This window comes from Orcinus orca, chromosome 9 (assembly GCF_937001465.1).
Source record: "Orcinus orca chromosome 9, mOrcOrc1.1, whole genome shotgun sequence".
Classification (NCBI taxonomy): domain Eukaryota; kingdom Metazoa; phylum Chordata; class Mammalia; order Artiodactyla; family Delphinidae; genus Orcinus; species Orcinus orca.
In genome coordinates this window covers 76,603,951-76,627,562 of record NC_064567.1, presented here as the reverse complement: position 1 = coordinate 76,627,562, position 23,612 = coordinate 76,603,951, and the positions used below count along the sequence as shown (strand labels likewise).

The window sequence follows — 23,612 nt, the reverse complement described above, 5'->3', positions numbered from 1 at the left end:
GGCTATTTCCGTGTGCCTTTTTCTCTTTTGTGCCTACGTCACCGATTTAAGCTTTTTATTTATTTAATTTTAAGAAGAAAGAAGATGTTCTGTAGAAAGCATTGTGCCTGCTAACCACAAGTAGGACTAGAAAAGGACTAACGGGGGGGAGGGGCGGTAGGGTCGTTGCAAGCGGGCGGTGTGGCCACATCGGATGATAAGAGGGAAGATTATACAGCACTCCCCTGTAATCTTATTCCACCCAAGAAATTTGGGAGAATGCGAAAAAGCAGCAGCCCAGCATTCTTGAAGGGGCGTGGCTTCCCTCCAGGGGCTGTCCAATCGAATTCCTTCAGAGGGAGATACCTCGAGAAGATTGATGAGGGTTGCTAGGAAACAGGAGCGTCCCCCTCCCGCCTGACCCAGAGATTGTTCTGCACAAGCCCTCTCCAGGGGCTCGCAATGTGCAGCTGAGCAGCGTGTGGGGCAGAGCTGCACATCGGCCTCGCAGGCTCGCTCCCTCTTTCTCCTCCAGCATGCGGTCCTCCGGTTGCTCGGGGACCACAGGAGAGTTCTTCCAGGGCTGACAGTCCAGGTTCCCCCGCAGGCCAAGGGCTCTAGCAGAGCTTCAAAGTTAGAGCCGACGACCTCCCTGCCGCCCCACTCCCCTTCACCCAACCCCTCCGAAATTCACCAACCTTTGCAGGCACTGCCTAAGGCTTTCAAACAGACGTGAAGCCGCCAGCAAAACCGCCCTGGCTTTCTGTATAATAATCTGCTCGTCTAGGTACCCTGGCTCACTGAAGACTCTGCAGATACACCCCTGTTAAGGGAGGGAGGAAGAGGGAAAGGGAGGAAAGGAGAAAGAGAAAATGAGAAGGAGAGAATGCCAGAAGGTCCGTGCCTCTGCCGAGAGTCCCAATTAGATGCGAAGAATTCAGCCCGGCCAAGGTGAAGGAAAGTTGCTTCCAAGCCTGGGAAGTGGGTTTGCCTGTACAGAGGAGAGGCACTCAGCTGGGAACTGCTCCCCTCCCCTCCTCGGAAGACCACTGGGTCCCCCCTTTTCCCAACCTCCTGCCTCTCTTCTCCTCCCACCCTCCCTTTTCCCACTCCCCACTGACTCGGAAGCCTGGATGCTCTACCACCAGGCAGTGGTCCAGCACGCAGCCTGGAGGGGGCGGGGGCAGGGGGCACTGTGACAGGAAGCGGCGCGCACAAGTTGGCCATTTCGGGGGCAAAATAAGTTCTCCCTTGGATTGGGAAAGGACAAAGCCAGCAAGCTACCTCTTTTGTGTCGAATGAGGAGGACCAACCATGAGCCAGAGCCCGGGTGCAGGCTTGGCCGCCGCCGCTGCCACCACGGTCAGCTCCAGTCCCTGCCGGGAGTTGGCGGTTCGAGGTAAGGGGCCCAGAGGAGGACGTGCCCCTCTGGAGGGCGCCCAGTGAGGGCGCGGAGGCTCGGGTGCCGCGTGGCGCAGGCTCAGCCGGGAAAGTTGAGGCAGAGCCCGGACCAGTCCCTACTGTTCTGCCGGGGGTGGGAAGGATGGGGGGCAGAGGCAAGGTGGGTGTGCGTGAGTGAGAGTTTGTGTCTGCGCGCGCTCGTCTATGTCTCCGGGAGGGAGGCAGAGCTCAGAGCACAGATCTGCGGTCAGGGTGCCCAGGGCTGGAGAGGTGGAGGGGCTAACTAGCGCTCGCAGACGCCCAGGAAGAGCAGTCTCATGAGTCAACCACCTCCAGCCCTGCCCTGGGCTCAGGATAGGTTTCTAATCGGGGATTCCGTACGCTTTGTGCACTGGAAACCGTGCGACCGACTGGCTGCCACAAGGGCGGTTTCCTTCCTGTGGGTGCGAGGTTGCCAGGCGAGGTGGGCAGCGGTCAGTGGGACCTGGTCCTCGCCGCTTCTGGGAGACGCTCTGTTGCCAGAGGCGGCCAGAGGTTTGCTCTCCTGCAAGCAGGTTTGGCAAGGATCCCTAACTCGATGTCCTTTGCTCCTTTTGGCTTGAGCGAAAAAATCGAAAAGCCAGACGGGGAGCCTATCTCTTCATCGATCCTGTTCCAGTTTCTTATCTGACAGTGAGATAACACAGAGAGGGCGGGAGATTCGCGATCCAGAAATAGACTAGGAAATAGATCCAATAAGCTGGTTTCTTAAGGATTTCATTTAGATTTCCTTCTAGTTCCTTCCCTGGATTAGCAAACGTAGATTCCCAAAGGTGTAGCACTCTCAGGTAGATATCTTAAGGGGACATGCCCCTGCCTTTTAAGTATTTCAAAGCATTGTGAATTTTAATAACAAACAATAAAACTGTATACTTCTAATGGTCTGTGCTCAAGTGCTCAGCTAATTTACTAATAAAGTTATTTATACTGTTATTTGAATAGTGATATGTTTGACCTACACAGCGAGATAGTTACATATCAGTATAGTCAAAGCTGAGATTAGTGTGAGTTAAGGATCTCAGAAGCACTTCATTACTTTAAGTTTCTTGCCTTAAATTTATCTGTGCTACATGATCTTAGAACTGTTCATTAGCGCTATGTTGTGTTTCTTTGGAAGAAAAAAAAGCATCGATTTGTAGAGAAATATTATTCATTTTCCTAAATTTAAGTCTGCTTTGGATTATCTGATCACATATTTTAAGGCTGTTACCCAGACTCTAATTGTTCATGTAAATATATGTAATACAGGCATGACAAAACCATTTAGACTGCCAATACCCTAAACTCAGGTAGATTACACACTTCCTACCGAAGATGTTTAGGATACTTTATTTGTTAATACTTCTATAGTGCTATGCACATTTTCCTCAAAACAGCCGAAAAGAATTTGAATAGATTTTGGAAGTATTATACACCAGACTTTAATAAACTGATCTATTCCCTTCCATCATGTGAGTGTCTGGTATTTACAAAGATTTCTCACACCTGTAGGTTTTAGCTGTTCATCCTTTCAAGTTCTGATCACCCAGCAGGAGGTACCTGGGTATTTTGAATAGACCTGCCCTAAGGTTGCCTTGATTTCTGTTCAGAGTAACACAGGTGCTCAGGATGAAAACAGGAGAAGTCTTGAAATTTATATTTTCACAAATAAGACAATGAAAATTTCATAGTATCTACATTCATTGGGCTAAAGAGAATGATAAATGGTACAAATAACTTTTAGAATTGATAAGCCCCTCCCCCCCCCAAAAAAAAAACCCTGCTCATAAAACCTCTTGTTCTGTGAGCTAGATTCACGCCAAGGAAATGTGAAACTCAACTTGCAGAAAAGTATGCCAACACAAGGAATAGATTAAATTTGGAGACAGGGAGAGAGAGTCACCCCTTGATTTAATTGAATGGAATTTGTCAGACTTCAGAAATATCTAATCAATACATTGAGAAAAGGTATGGAAGGCTACCAAAAAAGAAGATATTATAAATAATGAAAATATATCCTACGGTCTTTTTTAAAAGTTGCAGTGTACACATGAAAAGAAACGAGGGTAAGTCAGATGATTTACCCCTACAATTACCAAACATCAAAATGAGCCCACCTCTGATTTTATGTCACTGCAATTAAAATTGGTAAGTTAAACAAATGCAAAGATAGCATAAAATGCAGTGATCTTTATTTTTTATCAAACTTAAATTAATATTTTTATTGAATGAAAGAACTAGGATAATTGGCAAAAGGTCACCTGTCTCACTTCTCTACTTCATGACAGGTGATCAACCAGAACCACACAGAGTGAGGACAGTCTTATTTTGAAAGATTCCCAGCAATCACATTTTTACAACTTCCCTGGGTAACTTCTTCTCTTTCTCCTTTTATGTCAAGCTCTTTTCATCAAATTAAACCATTTTCTCTTTCTTGTCCATTCTAACAGATATCAGTCACAATATGGTACTTGATTTCTTTCTCCAGGGTTGTAGCTACCTCCCGCCAAAATATAGCCCACTATCTTGGGGATGAAATGTTTCATTTTGTTGTCCTGCACTCAACATGGTCCCAAGGTACCATTAAACAAAAGAAAATTACTACCTAATCTCCAATGAAAGCCAGCACAGTATGCATTTATGCATGTTTGAATACGGCCCGAGTTCCAGGGTAAGATTGTTTTCTCCAGGGTTTACTCCCCAAAGAAGTAGTAATGTTTACCCATAGTTGTCTCACTTTGCTATTTTACACTCAGTTTAGTGTGCATTTTTGTCTCTCCAGAGACTCTGCTAAATGCTGCATTACATGAATTTGTTGAAATTGTTCCCAAGAAGTAGCATAAAATTGTAGAAGATTATCCACCAAGACTGTACACATAGAATGAGTACAATCATAGTCGTCGTGGAGAAGGTAGAAACTACTAGGTCATCCCCCTCCTTCTTCTTCTAATGTAGGCTTGGTCCCCATAGCACACCGTATTTTGGAGTACTTCAGTGCAGTCTGATTTTAAATGGCTCACGTAATGACTTCTCCTAGCACCCTTGAAAGACTATTTCACAGTCTAATAGTTCTCCCTACCAAAAACTTTGTTGTGATATTCAGCCTAATGTTCCTCTGGTCCCATGTGATCTTGTTACTTATCCCCTATTATAACCCCTCTGGACCAGTCCATTCTTTTGCCTGATTTACAGTCTTCATCCACCCTTTATACAGGACTTGTAAAATACAAAAGCTTTATAGAGTTACAGGAGAGAACCCAAAGGTGACAGTTTTATATCTGGACATCTTTTCTAAATATTTAAGATACATCTTTCAGGTCATTCATATGTATGTGTGTGATTATATATTCCCAATAATTTATTTTAGTAATGTAAGTGTGAGGAAACTTTTCATCTCTGACATTCATGACCTATGTGAATACTGAAATGTAATGTTCTATGTGGGTGCACATTTATGAGACATTTTCATTGCAAATGTGATGTCAACAGAACCCTGTCAACGCCCACACTACAAGGGAGTTCTGTGACATGCTGGTCTGATGCTCCACTGAGCCCCAGAAGCTGTTGGCATGTAAATTCCACTATTGAAATGAAAGTGATTTCCATAATTAATAGAATGTGCTAGGAATATAATAGTGTCTATATTGATAGTTAAATGCGTACATTAACATGATAGAGCAGTTCTGTTAGAATATAGTAGCCCCTTCCTGCTAAAACAATCTGAAAAGCCAGCAGAATTAAGTGTGAATTTATCACTATGCTGTATCATGAAAAGTAAGCTCAAATCATGCATACATCAATATGGAATCTATTTAGATTTATATGGAGGTACCATATGTGAAGGTTACTTTAAAAATAGAAAAGGCCGAAATAACCACAAGAGAGGAACAGGTTTTCACTTTGTTCACTTACAATCTGTTTCCAAGACATCCTTGTGTAGGATTCCTTAAGCGTCTCGAGCAAATATCTTGGTAGACTCACCATCCCACTCAAATGTTTCTTCAAGTCCCAAGCATTGAAAGGCAAGTTCTGCCAGACAGTAGAAGAGTGATAGGAATCAGGGAATCAGCTCCTGGGTTACACTTGGCAAGTCCAGAAAATACAGAATCAAGAGTGAGGTGAATCAGCAGCTAAAAACACAACTTACTGCTGTTCCTTTACCGCTTGGTGATCATTAAGATCGCATGTAGAAACATTTACATGGATTGTTAGGGAAACAAAAAGCAGAAGTGGCATTCCAAAACTGAATATAGCTTTAGAGGGATAAACTTAGACAGCATGGAACAAATAACTTTAAAACCAGTATTCTCTCTTCTGAAGCCCCAAAGTGTTTTTAATAGTGCCACTTACCACATAGTGGTGAGTACCCTCAAAATGATTTTCCTTAGAAACAAAGGGGAAATTGATTCTCTTGGAATAGGAAAAGTAGGCCATTAATATACTTGTGACTTCTCCCTGGGACAGAGGCATTCTAAGAAGTATGAGTCTATACAGAATGTATCATGTCTCCACCAAATGAGTAATCTTTTTATTGAGCTGGAAATCGTACACTGAACTTTTAGGAACAGAAGAGAGAAAAAGATCTTGAAAACATTCAAACAGAATCTCTACAAGCATAGACGAAAGCATCATATTTGGAAATAAAATCATATAGAGCGAGGTAGCTCCACAGAAAGCTCATGTTTTTATTCCTTATTAGAATTTACTTCACTATCATTGCCTCTGCACAATATTGCCTTTGCCAACCCGCCACACACACGCGACATTTCAGTAAATTCAGTTGGAAGAATAGAGGTGTGCACCAGACAGAGAGAAAATTTCAAAGCCGTGATACTAGACACATAGTTTGAAAAAAAATTACAACTTGCATATATGCAGCATGGGAGTAGTATTAAGAGTATAACATTTTGATTAGATTACCCTAAAAAGAGATTAAAGAAAAGGTAGCTAATAGGGAAGCAACCAGTGAGTAAATATTATTAAGCACCTAGTATAAGCAAAACAAGATTCAGGACATACAAATGGGGACACACACAAAAAATGTTAAAACACACACAAACTCTCATAAACATGTTGAAGGTATTCCAAAAATCAAACTTGAAACTCTAGAGAAGACGTTACAGGAATTAACATCTGAACAAAAAAGTCTGTTCCTTCATTTAAAAGATGTATTTAGATTTTAAATTCCATATACACATATTGTATCACCCTACAGAGACACTGTGCCACGTGCTGTAAGGTGATGAAACTCTCATAATGTCATAATAATAGATAATTATTGACAAATTGCCATGTTCTGAGACCTCTGCAGAAACATTGCATTACCTGATTTAATACTCACAAAAACCCTATGAGGTAGGTGCTATGATCCCCACTTAACAGAAGAGGAAATGGAGGCCCAGAGATACATTTTCTGCAGCTCGGATAGTTAACAAGGCAAGAACTAGAATTCAAAACTTACTTTCTTATCCCAGGTCCTATTCTGTTTACTACTAAGCTACCTTGCCTCCCAATTTATGTTTTATGCGGGACTTCATTTCATTCACCGAATATTTTCTGAGCTCCAAGTAGAGGGACATCCTTTGGTTAAAAAAGAGAGACAGACAGACAGACATGGTGAGAGAAATGGAATCCGGAACAGAATTCAACAGGCTCAGCCTCTCTCCTCCCCCAGAGAGACACAATCTCTTCTGAAGGGTGAAGAAACACAAACAGAAGAAATAAACTAAGAAATTATTTACAGTTAATTAGAACTAAGGGGGAAAAAATGAGAATCAGAAATATTTCTCTCTTTATGACCTAACTACTTCCCACCAAGAAAATGAGCTGGTAAAAATGTTCTGTAGACTAGTACAAATTTGAAATTTCTTTACCCAGCTGAAATAGTCATTCATCTGTATCTAAGAAACTCTCAGCATTTCACACATTTGGGCGTTTATCCATAATATAGACAACAGCTTGAAAAAGGAAGGGCTCGAGGGTTTCAAATTTTAAACACGCTAAGAACAAGAGACGCAAAGCCACCTGCCAGAGATTCCAAAGGCTCAGTCAGTAGTGGGGCCCTGGGAAAACCCACAGACCTCGTGATTCTCTGACCTGGGTGCTTTCCCACAGGCAGAAAACCTGATGTCTTGGTTGCATGAATTTGTATTTCATTTCAGACAACCAAAGAGCTGAAATAGGAGTCTTTACCTGAACGTCTTTCTCTGATTTGGGATTTGCCCTAGAGTATTTTATGGACATAAATCATAAATGGATATCACAGATCTGTCCCTCCATCTGGTGGAAGCAGTTTCTTTTGATTGTTAATAATACATAGCACATAGATTATTAGTAATATTGTGTATTTTGCTTAACATGCACCATGTGTTGGTGAATATAACACAGCAGAAACTGCTTTCACAAAATATGTCGAAATACATGCCAATTTGGGAGATGCCACTACAAGGTCAGAAATGGAATTTTTATGTCTCAAGGAGAAAAGGAGATCTGGAGAATATAATTAACAGTTTCTATTTTGAAGCATCTTATTTTTCCTAAAAAAGCAAAGACCCTCTACATGCTAATGCATTAATCCCAGTGATTTCTGTCAAGTCCAGATATACTGGTGGCCAGACCACACCTCACTTCAGAATAATGAGGAGTCAAGTCATGGGACTTAGAGCCTAACACATATCCTCCACAGACTTTGCTCAAGGCCTGCCCTTGGGAAAGATGTTTTAAAGAAAGTTAAATCCCCAACTCCCTCCAAAAGAATCTCTTCCACTACCTGTCTTGGTTCCTTAAGTTCTCTGAATTTTACCTAAAGTATTTCACCCGAGAAATACAAATGACTATATATTTATAGGTCCATGTAGTTCACCAACCCTCCAGCACACTGGATTTAAAGGTTCATTTTTTTTTCAGAAAAGCTAACTTCTTCCAGTTTGGTGTGGAGTGGCAGAAAGAACAATTGTAATTTTTACCGATTTTACAAATTTGCCTGAGTAAAGCCCTTCGATGGCTATAATTTCCTGAACAAACATGATGCAGAAATTTGAGAGGAAAACAATCTTTCCTATAGTTATTGAACAAATGACTCCCTGCTAGGAAAGCCATTGAGGTGTTATAGAGTGCTCACCCGACCCACTTTTTTTCCTTCTAAACTTCTAAATGTGTATTTGTTGCTACGTGGTGTAGGTAGGGAATCTAATGATGATAAGTATGGTCCGCAGAGGGAAAGGGTTGGGATGTATGAACTAGGAGAGAAAGAACCCTGAGAGACCCAGGGCAGTTCCCCTTCGCCCTTCCCTTCCCACCCTCAATCATCCACTCCCCTCCCTGTAAATAGTGTTTAGCAAATTATTGCCCAGAAGAGCCTACCTCAGAATCACCTTGAAGTCTACTTAAAATGAAGAATACTGCAATACTGCATTCGGACTAATTTCCTTTAGGTTGGGGCTCAGGAATGCATGTATCAAATATGCGCCCAGGTTGCTCTTATGCATACTCAAGTTTGAGAAACCCTACTGTTTCTGTCAGCTCGGGCTGCTATAATATCACATCCATAGACTGGGTGTCTTAAACAACAGACATTGACTTGCCAATTCCTCACGTGGTGAAGAAAGAGAGCAAGCTCTGGTTTCTCTTCCTCTTCTTACAAAGATACTAATCCCATCATGGGAGCCCGCATCCTCATGACATCACCTAAACCTAATTACCTCCCAAAGGTCCCATCTCCAAACACCATCACGTTGGGGGTAGGGCTGCAACTTATGAATCTGGTGCACGGGAGTGTGGGGAATCACGATACAAAATTATTCCCCACAGCAAGTCCACTCTAATTAGATTGACCAGTGGCCTCAAATAAATTCTGTGAGCCTGAGAATTAATTAATTAATTAAGTTCAGCTAATAGAGCACAGTCTCCATGACTTGGGTGAATAGATTCATTTTTTGGAAAACTCATACTGTTGTCACTGCAAAGGAATTTTTCTTCTATTACCTAAAGGAAATTCCACTAAGAGAATGCAAACACGTACAATACGTATCTTTTGGATATTCTTATTAGGAAACTTCCTCATTTTTGACCTTTTATGCTGTATTTTGTAAGGGCAATACTGAGATGTTAGAAAGGGAAGTTACTGGTGTTGGAAGCGGATCATTGCGGAAAACATTATTTCTGTTTCTGAGAATAGAAATGCTTCTAGTTTGGTAACTGCACACTTAAAACTCAAATTGTCTTTGGAACTAGATCCTTGTGAGCTAGGGGATGTGGTGAAACGTTGTTTGGTCACAGTCATCCCTTCTGCCCTCCGGATCTGCAGAGCAGTAGCGAATGAAACAAAACAAAACTTCATTTGGCAACTTCTTATACATTCTCCGCTCAGCTTCTACTTCATTCAAGTGACTGGTTGCTTAGCTGAAGTTAGCAAGCCTCACAAATACTGCCAAAGATAGTTCCTAAGCAGCGTTCAGAGCCACATGGGAAAAATGCTGGAGAGTGGAAGGAGGGGCGGGCAGCAGGGGGGAGGGGGATGCTTAGGCGGGACCACCAGCTTTACTTCCTAGGGGGTCTAGGCCAACTTTTTGTTCACTGTTTTTCCACACTTAACAGATTTGCTGAAGAGAAAAGCAATAAAAAATAGACCACACCACCCCCCCATTCTCCCAAACATTAAAAAAACATTTGAATTTTTAAAACATACACTGTGGCAGGTACAAAAATGTCCAACTGCTGAAAGCTACACTGTGTCCCTTGCAGAGCCTGGCTCCCTCACCCTTTGTGATGGTTACAGTGTTTATACCTGATAATGGTACTTCCCCGGGACTCTTCCACTGACACAGTAAATCTAGCTAAAGCTAAAAACCCATCACTACCCTACATTTCCAGATTCTAGAAGGGACACCATCATTTTCCCAGAAAGAGGGTTCCAAGTCTTGGAATTGCCTATGACGTTTCCATTCTGTCTGGTTCTCTGTTAACTCCACCTTCATAATTCATCTGTACACTGTGTTCTTTTCTCTCCTACTACTGTCAAAACCGTAACCCAGGTTATCAGCACTTGCCTCTCAAACTTCTCTAACAGGTTATCTCCTCCAATCTCTCCCTCTTCACGTATTATTTACTTATCAGATATTTAATGAGTGCCTATTACGTGTCCACTCTCTATTCTACAGATGTTACAGCAGCGGTAAACAACCCCAAAAAAACAATTTATGAGGATTTTTGTTTTCACTCAGCTTCCACTAAATAGTGAGAGTCAGGCAATAAAGAAGGGAACTAAGGTGCTGCGGAGAAAATATAATAATGTGATGTAAGAAAAGGGGGAAAGCTGGAAAAGGCAACGTTACTACCAGATCTTGATGAATAACTGACTTTGCCATTCCATTCCTTGGTTTAAAAGGCATTAAAGATAAACTCATTACTTAAAAAGGAAGTCAGAGCTTCCTAGCTTGGCCATCAAGATCTTTTACAGGCAAAGATCTTGTCCTAATGTATATTTCCAACCTTCCTTCCTCAATATGAGCCTCTCCTTTACTCAGATTTTACTCGGATTTCTTTACTCAGACTTCTCCCACAAAAGAGAACTTTGAGTATCTTTGTAAGTCAGAACTTCATTTAGAATGCACTTTCTTCTTCCTTTCTACAAACCGAAACTCTAAGGCCAATTAAAAATCTCACCTCATCTAAGTTCATACTAATGATGTTTTCATGTGTCTTACCAAGGCAATTTTTTTCCAAAGTATTCATGTGATACTCATCAGCTGGGGGCTTGAATCATGAAATCCTGTTCTGTCCTGAGTCATAGGTAGATAGAACAGCAAATTGTAGAATAAAATCAGAAGGCAAATTAATTTTGTTTCACATTGCACCTTTTAAATGCATTCAGTAAGCTACATTACACGCTGATGTAATAAAACAAGAAACCTTAATTGCAAAGGAGTCTCCATTTGCAAACTTAGTATGCCTGAACGAATATAATAAATAAAAATTTGAACTTTAGAGTTGGATCTCCTCTTTGTCCCCAGAAGGAGCCTATTTCAGGTCAGAAGTTCAGAAAGAAAGCACCAATGCTCCTAAGGTTCTCTTCCACCCTTTCTTGTCCCTCTTACCAACTCAAGTTCTGACTCTTCCAAAGATGGAGGGGGAAGGGTGGCCATAGGCAGGAGACATGGGAAATAAGTTCTTATCTAACAAGCTCCACAATCTCTGGGTGCCCAGATTTTTAAGGCTTACTCTCTGTTTCATAGTGTGTGTGTGTGTGTGTGTGTGTGTGTGTGTGTGTGTGCGCGTGCGCGCGCGCGCGGTGGGACTTTTTTCCCCTCACTGGGTATCTTCCATGCTGAAATATTAACATTAATTTCTCCCCTTCATATCTCACACTTAAAAAATAAGAATTACTGTTAAAATATTAGTTTTAATCCATAAATTATACCATTTTCCTAAAGGCACTTTGCATCCCAAACAAAATAATGCCATATAAAAATTTTAAATTTTGGCATGAAAAGTGACATCAATTGAATTAAATACATCCTTACTGAATGTCCACTGTTTTCAAGGCACTGGGCAAGGTACTGAGGAGGAGGATACAGAGGAGAAAAAGTTACCGTGTCTTCCTAAGAATGTATAATCTTATAAAAGAGATGAGCTATGCATATATTTAACTAAAGTAACAGGAAAATTCAGGAGCTCACCCGGGAAACCCTTGAGTGAGTAATAATACTTGTGGTTGGCATAACTATGGAAAGTACCATGTGAAAAATTTGCTTCTGTCCTGGACCTTGAAAAATGGTTAAGATTTCAGAAAATGGAGACAGCCACTGTAGACCTATGCAAGGGTAGAGAGATGGGGAAGGGGGAGCTCTTGGGGGAGCAGTGTGTGACCTGACTGAGTTGACGAGTAGGGTGTATGCAGGCCAGGGGAAGGTAAAGCTCTGAGAGCATATGGAACAATGGCTAACATTTCTTCTGTAGGCCAAGGAAAGCCTCTGAAAGCATTTGAGCAGGGGAATCAAAGCACAATGTGAAGATAAATATGAGAAAATAAAGGTTTGGGAGTCAGGGAGATGAGTTGGGTCATTATGGCAACAGTTCAGGTAATGATGGCCTAAACTAGGGCAGCGGCAACAGGAATAGAAAACACAGAATGAATCTGACACAAAGATAAATAGTGCCTCGTAGGTAAGAATTACCTGTTGGGTGAAAAAGTCCAGCCAAAACAATTAAGCTCATCGTCTTTCTCCTTCTACAATAGAAAGGGGGTCATGCAATATCAAAGCCCTGGTTTAATAAAGGGAAAGCGGGGGGAGGGTTAAAAGGCTATTTTTCAGGAACTTGGCTGGAAAAAAATGTAATATTCAAAGTACTGACGATTTAAAAACAAGACTTAGAAATGAAATCAGTATCTTCTACACGGTTATGATTTGATAGCATTTATCCACAGACAGCACGTTAAGCCACCACAGTCTCTCACCAGCCTCCTTGACTTTTGTCTTCCCCTTCTAAATCCATCCACCAGGCTAGAGCTGGAAATATCTTAATACAAATCTGAGCATGTTTCCCTCTGCTTAAAACTCTCCAAAAATTTTCCATTGCCCTCAGGCTAATCAAAACATGCTTTACCTGGCCCACTAGGATCTGCATACGTCTCCAGCTTTCTGTCCCCTCCCTTTCAACTCACTCTTCTTTCCATCAAACTGAATGGCTTCAATGCCTTGCCCTCTCTCTCCTCAGGCCTTCCCATAGCTGGGCAACTTCCCAGAGGCTGGGCACACTCAATTTGAATTTTCAGGGCTTAATTAGAATTCTATATCACTTCTGACCACCTATAGTATAATAGGTTAGTTCTTGCTGCTGTGCACTCCGCAAGTTCCCTGTACTTCTCTTCATCATGCTTTACGATAATTGTCTATTTCCCCACTGGGGTCTGTAAGTACTAAAAAGACAGAGACCACGCCTGCTTATTCACAGCTGTATCTCTGTTACCCAGCAGAGCAAATCACACATAGTAGAAGATCAATAAATATTTATTGAATCAACGGAGTAGGGGTTTAATTAAATCACTCTGGAGCTCATTTTCCTCATTTTAAAAATCAGATATTGATCTTTAAAATTCCTTTTAGTCATATAGTTCCTGCAAGTAACCTTTGTCAATAAAGAGGACGGAATTCAGCATCCCAAGTCAGAATCAGTATCCTACTATACTCAAAAAATCAGTGGGTCCTATTTATAAATTTATATTTTAATTGCTGTTTAAATAGGAAAGTCATTGGAGGGATGAACTGGGAGTTTGGGGTTAGTAGATGCAAACAATTACATATAGAATGGATGGATAACAAGGTCCTACTGTAGAGCACAGGGAACTATATTCAATGTCCTGGGATAAATCATAATGGAGAAGAATATAAAAAAGAATGTGTATATATATATATATATATATATATGTATAACTCAGTCACTGTGCTGTCCAGCAGAAATTAACATAACATTGTAATTCAACTATACGTCAATTAAAAAATAAATAAGTAGCAAATCATTAATAACAATGCTAGTGAGATGTTTCCCTATTCCTCAACCTGTCCTCATTCTGCAAACCTTTCTCCTCTTTACTGCACCTTAAACAGTGAGATCTGGGTGAAAAAGAGATAGAGAAAAATAACCATAAAAACTGAGAGTTGAGTAAACTTCCCAAGAAAGTCACCTTCCAGGCAGATTTCCTTGTCCCCAGAATTCTCATAAATGGAAACACATTTCAGACATTTTCATAAAAAAGGATGCAGAAATCTCATTTGGTAATACTAATTTCCACCAGCTCCAGTGAATAACACCTCAAGGTGTTCCATTTAATGCAATCTCGCTCACAATACTTCTCAAAAATAAAATAAAGGTGGCTCACACACATATTCTCCACAGCATTTTTAGGAGAGTTAGAAGCCAACTGTGAATAACAATAACTTTTATTGAATTCTTACTATATGCTAGGTACTGCTTATTTGCTTTAGTTCTATTAACTCATTTAATCCTCAGAATAGCCATCCATATGAGGTAGGTACTATTATTATTCCCATTTTACAGAGGAGGAAACTGAGGTACTAACACAAGTTTACATAGTAACAACATAGGTAGGATGTGGACCCAGCAGGTTTAGCTCATGAATTTGACCAGTTGACTATACTGCTTCTTTAGTGAAATCATCCCCAAACTAAAATGTATAATATGCAAAAAACATTTGGAATAACTATCTTCTATTCCTTGATTTGAAAAACAATACAAAACCTGGTAACATTCTGAGCTCTTTGTGAGAAATAAAAATCAGTAGTATAGTCAGATATTGGCCCAATTTGCTAACACTGTTAACAGAATATGTTTAACTGTTTACATTTATTATTTTCACGTAAAACCTTCTAATTCCAGTAGCTTGAGAGTCAGCTAAAACTAAAAGAACCACTTCTAAGGCCTTATTTCTTTACAAATAATTTGTTCTTTTGATTTCTAGAACTTGCCCACTCCTTGAAAAGGCAGAGTGACAATGCTTTTAATCTTTTTACTAGCGAGAGAGAATTTAAAGAAAAAAATCACTTCTCTTATTTTGGGGAGAAAGAAAAGATCTCAGATTCTTTTGTGTAAAACAAAAATAATTGATACATGGGTGAAACCAGTGGTCAAGAAAAGGCAACTGTCCTACTTTATTCCTTTTCCTGTCCATCCAGCTCTCAGAGTAGGTATCTTTACATGTATCTAATCCTTGAATTGATTTATTAAGCTGAGTTTACAAGCTAAAGAGGAAGAGGTCCAGAGGAGATAATTACAGAAATACAAATCAAGAGAGACAGCTTTGAAAGAATAGTAATTTTGCTTCTTGCAACTGACCTTAAATCCCTAGGAGGAGAACAGAACAGCTTAAAGCAACCTTTTCTCTCTATTCAGAAGTGATGGCGAATTAATTGTGCAGTTTAGCTGAACTTTGCTTTCCCTTGTATCCTAGGAGGAGATCTCTGACAGACTGGGAATTTTTGCTTGTTTGTAATGTAAACTCAGTATCTAGAGGTAGTTCTTCACACTGCATGGGCTCATTGGAAAGCCCTAATTCCCAAAACAAACAAAGAGGGAAAGCTGAACAAAATAATCCACCAGCAAAAGGGAAAATAGAAAAAATAGAAAATAGAACGCTTGAAAAACAACCTTTATTTTGATCATTTGATTTTAAATAATGCCTGAGAACAATCCTGGGGACATCAGAAGTCTGACGACAAAATCCAAACTTGCTCATCAATGAAGGTGTATCCATTTACATGGATTCATCAGTCGCTTTGATTATAAAAGCACTTAGTGAAAATTTTGTCTATTTTTGGTATATCAACTAGTCCATGCAGGTCTAGCAAAAAGGAGGTTTGAGTGTTTGCTGATGAATAGCAACACTGCTAAGTACTAACTGTGAGAGTTAAAATTAGAGCATTACAATTCTAACTTCCTCAAATTGGACATTTCCATGCCTGCACATACCATTTCAGTTAGGTAATATTACCCTTATGATGCTAATTCTATAGCTTCCTTCCTTTAACCATGACATTTTTATTCATCCATTCAACAACTGTTTATTAAGCACATATATTGAATTTGTACTAGGTTAGGCACTGGCAAGCAAAGACAAAAAAAATAAAAACATGGTCCTTGCCCTCAAAGATCTTTATTTACAATAATAAAACTCTATATTTTAAGTTTTACTTAAGTATGAGTGGCATCATAGTCTTTCATCTACTATTTCAGGCAAAATTAGTCAAAAAAGGCTATAGGGACTGGATCTGCTTCCTTGGGCTTTCCTGAAACAATGCCAGAGGCTTAAGAGTCACCCCAAGCAAAGTACCTTTCCTGTTTTCTTAGTACCAAGGTTTGCTTAATGCTTTTATAGAGGAAAAACATGTTGCAATGTAAAATACACAGATGACAACTGAGGGAATGCTCTGGGGGTCGAGTCCTTGATATCTTGGTATGTGTATAACTGCCTCCATTTACTTTAACTTCGTATATTTTTGGCACATCAATCTATTCTTCCCAGAAACTTGGACTAAGCACCTTCTGTACGTGCCTGACCCTGCAATACGTGCTGGGGATCTGTACATTTGACCTTCTGGTCCTATGTGTGGAACTTAAAAGTCACATGGATAGTGTCTAACTTATTGATGACCATATGCTCAGGATTTTAAAAAATTCAAGATGTACTCAATGGAATGTAGACTCAAAGAACCATATTTTCTAATGTTCTTTTCCTGAGGTTAGAAAGAATTTGGTCTAATTAAGGAGGAACGGTATTCTCTGACAATTAAAAAAAACAAAGGAATCTGAATCAAATGGCACTGGAAAATGTACATGGGCCAGTTTGAATTTCACAAAATAAAAAGCATTTTTGCTGCCAATGTTGTTCTGAAATTGCAAACTGTGTTTTTTAAATGACTTATCAAAAATTGTTAAACCAATCAATAAGTCAACTGAGGCTAGAAACTACACTAGCTAGTAAATTGACTTACTATCTATTATAATTCCTCCATAAAGCAAAATAGGCACTTTCCTTTCACACTTTAATCTTTCTACAATTGTGATTTAATTCAATTTATGTGCATACTTTATGTAATAATTTTTTTTCCAAAAGTTATTCTTAAATTCATGGTGAGTCTTACTATGGAGGGCATCACAGCTAAGGAAATACATTAGTTGCAAGCACGCTAACTGCCTATCTTATAAACTATATGTTCTATAATAACTGCAAATATCTTAACCAAATTTACTATGAAATGCTTCACACTTTGCTACAAATGGAATGATAAACTCTTTTCTTCCATATACTTTCAAAATCCAAAATCACTTGCTTTGAAACACCTCATTATCAGAGTCAGAAATTGTCTCTCAATCCCTTCATTATCCCTGCTTGAAAATAAGAACAGTGTCTTATTAATCTCTATACATTTCTTGTAGGGAAAGCCATAACCTGGTTGTTTCTATATCGCTGGAGTCTATAATAATGCCTTAAAAATAGTAAATGATTGTTGAATGAATAAACGATAGGCCAGAGGAAGAAATGTAAGAATAAACACCTTAGACACAATGAGCCCTCAATAAATGTGTTGAATTATAATGAGTTGCTTATGTTGACTGACAGGGTATATGGCCATAATTCAGTGATAAAGTTTTAATATTCTTTTGTAGTGGTTGCCTTTGTACCATAAAGAGGAAATTAATCAATGCTAATGATTTTAAATTTTATTTTAATACTTAACTTCATGCATAGCTAAGGTGTGTATATTTAAGAGTCTTAGTATTTCAGTCTTTTGTTCAAACAGTCCTGTCACATGCCCAACAATTTTTGTGATACTGTCTGTTAAAGAACGCCTCCTGAGTAACCTTTATCTTTAAAGATGGATTTTTGAAGATATAAACTTATGAAATACAACCTTCTCAGTGATTACTTTCTGCACATACTCTAATATTAAATTATTTTTCATGTGTCCTTACCTTTATACTTTATCGTCAGCCCATCTAACCCCCAACAGTCCTGAGAGCCAAAACTAGCCTTTTGTCTCTAAACTGAACTTCCCCATTCAGATGCTTTACTAGAGTCTCCCATTTTTGTTGAAGTTTTTACTGTTGAGTTAAAGCAGCACATTAAATTCAAAAACTGGCTCAAATTTTGGGCTAGTATGAAGAAATATATTTTAATACAACAAATGAAGTTAAACAGTATTTTTTTTTTGCAAATGCTCAAAAACCTCTCACTAGAAATTCAAAATGTATTTGTAAACTAGTGATTATCTGATGGCAGAGACCATTTTACCAACAATATCACGTTGAGTAAATGTAAATAGGGAAAAATAGAGGATCTCAGACCAAGTCCTAGAGACTGTTATTTACAGGTCACGCAAAAAAAAGGACCAAAGATACACTGAAGCAGTGGTCACTGAGGTAAGAGGCAAGCCAGAGAAAGTAGTGACCATCAAAACAAAGAGAGGAAAGTTTTCCCAGAAGAAGGCTGTGGAAAACTGTAGTGATGCGGCTTGGGAGGGCAACTTAGCTGAGAAAATGTATGGGACCAATGCTTTGGCATCTTGATCCTAGAAACGATTGAGATCAGTGTGTTTAGCATCTTCAAAACCATTAGAAATTAGTGTGGAGGAGGGAGACAGAAAACTGTTTGGAGAAGACTGAGTCGAAAATTGGATTTGAGGAAGTAGAAACAGTGATTACCCCTCATTCGTACAGTTTTGCAGTAATGGTGGGCAAGGGAATGAAATAGTAGCTGGAGGAGAATGTGGGTCGAAAGGAAATCTATAGCTCTTCAATAAATGCAATATATTGTGTGATTACAATATATCAGTACTGTCGGTATATGCTGAGGGGTGTCCTTATCCTAAGAACAGTGGGAAATCATTCAAGTACTTAAAGCAGAAGTGGGGCCATTCATTCTTTTATCTTAAAAAAAAGCGCTCACTGGAATCCGGAGAATGGATGAATGGATTGAGGTCTGAGGGGTCAGACTGGATACAGATTGACCTGTTAACGGGACTTTGGTAACTGTGCAGAATGCAGAAGACGGTAGTTTGGGCAAAGATGGCAGATGCTGACATGATGAGAAGTAGAACGATCTGGAGAAAAATTTTAGTAGCTAAAAAGTGAAAGCATGGTGATACATGGGTTATGGATATTGCATACCACCTTGATGTGTATACAGTTGTCCACAATGAATCAAGCCATCAATCAATAAGGATTTATCGAGTGCCCACTATGACAGCAATCTATCATCCCTTTTACGGAAGGCTTGAAATTATTTATGCATTAGAAATAGAGATCGGATTCTAGACATTGTTTATCTCAATTGTTTTTCACACGCTAAAAAGAAACAAGCCATTGTTGATGAATACCCATTGTGTCCTAGGGATGTGGGGACAAACAGTGCATTCAGAAGCTACACGAGGCTCGTCCAAAAGGGATGACAAAATCATCTCTACCCAGCACAGCCTGCACAAGTACGGTGCAAGCTGATGAAAGTTGCAGTTGGCTGAGAAGCCCATCAAGGGTGAATCACCAACACCACTGCAAGATTCAACAACACACCCACCTCCTCCTGATACCGGAGAACTAGTAAACCCAAAGTCACACGTATCATAAATTCCGCTCTTAATGACTGAGGACAGTGACAGCATTAAACTTGGGGAGGCCTGGCTAGCATCATACAAACACCAATGAGAGTGACTGATTTTAAAATACTATATTACAAAGATAAACTTTCATGCTTCTCTCCTTCCACTCTCGGGGAAAGATGGCTAAGACTTCACAATAAGTCTAACAAGTCTTACAGTGCAAGAATTTTATTCTCAGTATCAGTATTGATTATGGTAGCTGTTAAAGTCTGCTTAGAAGGACACATTTTTCATTAGTCAAACTATTACCTGATACATGAGGAAATCAATTCTGTTTTCTTCCACTGTTACCAAACCGAATATATTTAAGAGAGAAAACACAGTGAGGAAGACGAGCTCCACACTTGATGCTGGGAGAACCTGCTGTGAATACTGATTCTATCATTTGTAAATTGTGCTATCCTGAAAGCTATACTGAATCTCTCCAAACCTCAGTATACTGTCTACCTCACAAGGTTGTTCAGATCAAGGAAGGTAAAAATATAAAAATACCTGATAGGGCCTGGCACTTAGTAGGTGCCCATTAAATGTAAGCAGAATCTTACCAAGGCTGAATCACCTCTGCCCCGAGAGTAATATCCACTCACGTAAGATTCTTACTCTTCACTCTAATAGTAACGGGACCCCACTGTCCATCTAACTCAACTTTCTTTTGATAAGCCTGTATGGATATTAATTAAAATAGACTCATTCATCAAATGATTTCCACTTATCTTTTTGGAATTTTCTATATAGATCCCTCTATGAATTTTATAGTCTTCTCTATAAACCATATGTTCTGTTTCTTATGTTTATGAAGATTATGTGTGTGATCTAAGTTTAAGAAAATGAAGATTTCATATAAATTATCATTTGGTGGAGAGAGCAAAATAATGCAGACTATTTCTTGGCTTCTTTCAGGCTGAACTGCTGTAGCTTTAATAACTTCTGCACTGCAGTGATTATGAAACTAATGCGTATTTTTAAATGTTAACTCAGAGTGTCAGACGGTACTTATATTCGGAAAATCTTAGGAGGAACAAGTTTGAGGGCTAACAAAAACGTGGGCTGTTAGACATATTTTCTCTTATTCACATTTCATGAAGATTCTTTAGCCTCTAATCATTTTTATCGAAATTGTACTGTAATCTTTACTTTCTGAGAGGCGTGAAGTCAGAAATAAGAACTTGAGGTTAATGTTAATTACAGGAGCCAGTTGAAATGTATTTTAACAAAAGCATAGATATTGAAAGTCAAATAATTCCTTAGGGATTTTCAGCTTCACTCAATAGGCAGAGGAAGCTAGGATAAAATTTGGGGAATTAATAACCCATTTTATAGAGACAAAGAATCTTGCATCTCACAAGCACAATGATCTGATTAGCTTTTCTTTTCTCTACACTAACTCCAGAAAATGTCTTATTCATGGAAGCAAATGGAAAGATGCTTCAAGAAATCACACAGCTTCTTTACAGCCAAAAAACACGACTCTATTCCCAAAACATCACCTCTCAGCTTAACACAATTAACCTTAAGAAAACTCAAATAAGCTCTTTACAGCTAATATGTATAATCATCAATATGTTTGTGGTTTTCTTTGTTTTCCATCTAAACCCTGAGCAATGCTAAATGAGGGGTTTTATATTTAGAAGTGAATATCCCTCACTGGAAGACAGAACTTGATATTTTTGGAGCTAATTTTGTTTTCTTTCTTATTCTCATTCCCCAATAGCCCTTCAAGTTTCGGAACCCCTTTTTTCTAATGAATTGTAGTATCCAAACCAGCTATTTTTGGGGTTTTTTAATAAGAAAATTAGCTTATTCATGAAGCACATTTTACTAAAAAGAGAAGATGAAGCTCACTGGTGAGCTTAATGATATTTTATCAGGGCAAATTAGGAAATGAATTCAGAGTTGCAGCCCCCCTGACGAGCATACTCTTACCTACTCTCATTATTTGTTTATTCCATATGGATACCTGTTCCTGGCAAGTGATCCACTTAGTGAATTTCTTGCCAAAATTCACACCAGATATTTTGTTGTATAACTTAACTACCCAGAATAAATCCTTGACGTTCAGGTTGTCATAGGAGACAATGAAATAATACGAGTAGGAACATTTATATAAAGCGTATTTCTTTCCGGAAGTTTGATCTCTTTTTGAGCTCAGTACCTCTGACAGGAAGGAGGCAGCGGGAAGCAACTTATCAAATCAAAGACTAGTGGATCTTCTCTAGTGCATATGTCAAAATCCCTCAAAATTGTTTTGTAAAATAACTGATGTTCCACATATCCCAGGTAACTAACAAGGCAGTACTTTCACATCTGCCCAGAATAGTAGAGTTGCCTGACTGGCCCAAATTGTTACACAATTAAGAGCAGAGGATAGTGGATGATTCAACTAGGTTCTTAAAGCAGAAAGAGGGGGAAATACCTGTGTTTTGTGATATATGATATCAAGTAGTGAGTACTTTGCTTTTAGTTAAGAAAAACCAGAGCACATCACAGTAAGAATCCTAATTTATCCTTTAGTATTTTCCTTAGCCTGCTGCGCTAGCCGCATTTTTCTGATTTCATCAGGTACAGGAAGGTTATTTCAATAGACATTTAGCAAAGTTTTAACCCATCATATCATTGATGTGACCTATTTTTCAATAGAGCAAGAGCTTAACGTTTCAGCCACCTTTGGGGAGAGTGGAGGTTCCGGCTGCTTTATTCTGCTCTCTGAGGATGCTCCCCAGAGCAGGGAGAGCAGAGGCAAAACTGAGTATGCTCAAAGCAATGGGCCACGCATCACTCCTTTACCTTGGCCCCAGACTTTATATCAAAGTCACCTCTGCCTAAGCCCAAACCTCCAGGAAACTTTGAGGCAGCTTTCAGCTTCTCAAGTGCTCTGCCCCTGAGAACAGAAAGGTATGAAGTCTGTTATAACAGTTGGCATTGCTTTTTGATTGCAAGCTACAAGTACCCACCAAGCCTTTCCGTCACTTTCACCCGATCAGTAAACAGCGGGCTCTTCCCCGCTTCCCCGGCACGCGGGCCTCTCACTGTTGCGGCCCCTCCCGTTGCGGAGCACAGGCTCCGGACGCGCAGGCTCAGCGGCCATGGCTCACGCGCCCAGCCGCTCCGCGGCATGTGGGATCCTCCCGGACCGCGGCACGAACCCGCGTCCCCTGCATCGGCAGGCGGACTCTCAACCACTGCGCCACCAGGGAAGGCCAACAGCGGGCTCTTTAAGCAGACACTGAAGGGAGCCAAACTGATGGCTTGCAGGGAAATTTTGGTAGCTAATCAGAGCCTTTCTCTTCCCGTTTGTACTTTTCATTCATACCTCCCCTACTTCCCCCACTCCCATTCCCCCAACCCTCCAAGTCTGACCCTGTTTGGTGAAATTCTTTTGCCTGGTTTATAGACACAAATTAAAGGCAAGTGACTTCATTAGATTCTTGACTCAGGTCTGCCTGCCATATTGCTGTTGATCTGTTTTTGCATGTCTTGGTGATTTCAATTGTCCACCACGCTAATAACAAGAGCATGTTATAATATGCTGCTTCAAATATTCTCCTGGCAAGTTTTTTCCCTACTACTGCTTTCTTAGGGTGCTTCTGGTTTCCAGAAAACAGCTGAAATGACTAAATATTTTTTATCATATAGGCCATCAGTTATGAACCAAGTTAGGTAATCAGCAAGCTTGTTTTCACATGAAAATGTACACACCTTCGGTCACACGCAGGCCAAGTTTTTAACTATCAGGGAAATAAGCCTCCTTTCATTCATATTGGCTTTAAAACGGTTTAAATTAATTCCAATCACCCTTTCCCCACCCCACTGGATGGGTTTAACACCCTTTGATGCTGTTGTTTGGGGCTTTTCTCTCACATGCTAATGAGGCATTCACTTTGCAACTTCACATAATCCCTGGAGGATTCTCACACTTGCCAATGACCTCTTCTTTAGAGAGCAGTAAATCTTAGAGAGCGGAGGAGAGGGAAGTGAATTACTGGCCTAGTGTACACCTACCCTGAAAATAGATTCTGAAAATAGATTCTCTCTGGAAGAATAACT

At 39.8% G+C, this 23,612-nt stretch overlaps 1 protein-coding gene across 2 annotated transcripts in view; it reads left to right on the top strand.

The window, feature by feature from the left end:
- Positions 1-428: 428 nt before the first annotated feature.
- The window catches only part of GRM3 (glutamate metabotropic receptor 3), a 235,747-nt gene continuing 212,563 nt past the window's right edge, over positions 429-23,612 (top strand). The window contains exon 1 of one of the 2 annotated variants that reach the window (XM_049714891.1): positions 429-1,378. The gene's annotated coding sequence lies outside the window, so the exon portion shown is untranslated. The remainder of the gene's footprint in view (positions 1,379-23,612) is intronic. The other variant, XM_004263417.3, reaches the window with a different exon arrangement.